Consider the following 563-nt stretch of genomic DNA (forward strand, 5'->3'; position numbering starts at 1 on the left):
CATTTTTGGAGCCCCTGCAGGCGACACGCTGGCTGAATGGTCAGCGTGTTGGACAATACGTTTAGAGCCATTTCTTATGACTCTTAACATTTTTAGTTCAAATCCCGCACAGCTCAGCTTTGCCTTTCATCCTTTCGAGATCGATGAAACATTACCAGTCAAGAACTGGAGTCAATGGAATCGACTTAACCTTTACCATCAAAGCTGCTAACTTTGTGTCACAATCAGAAAGAGAAATTCTTGGGACCCCTTGAATCGCGATGGATTTGTAGAGGTGCCGTCAAGACATAGGCACATGTCCTAGAAAATTGTGAACCTGATAGAACTGATCTCTGTCCAGGTGTGATCACACCTGGTTTTTCTTCTAGAGAAGCATCAGAAGTGCGTCTGACTGTAAGTGCATGTGTGTGTGAGAGAGAGAGAGAGAGAGAGAGAGAGAGGAGAGAGAAAGAGAGCGAGAGAGAGAGAGAGAGAAACAAAGGGAGAGAGAGAATCCAGCTCACTGTTTGGTACTTTACTAAAAGTCCTCAAATAATGAATGATTAACTTCATTGACCTCGACA

Source organism: Octopus sinensis, unplaced genomic scaffold (assembly GCF_006345805.1).
Source record: "Octopus sinensis unplaced genomic scaffold, ASM634580v1 Contig10285, whole genome shotgun sequence".
NCBI classification, from domain to species: Eukaryota; Metazoa; Mollusca; class Cephalopoda; order Octopoda; family Octopodidae; genus Octopus; species Octopus sinensis.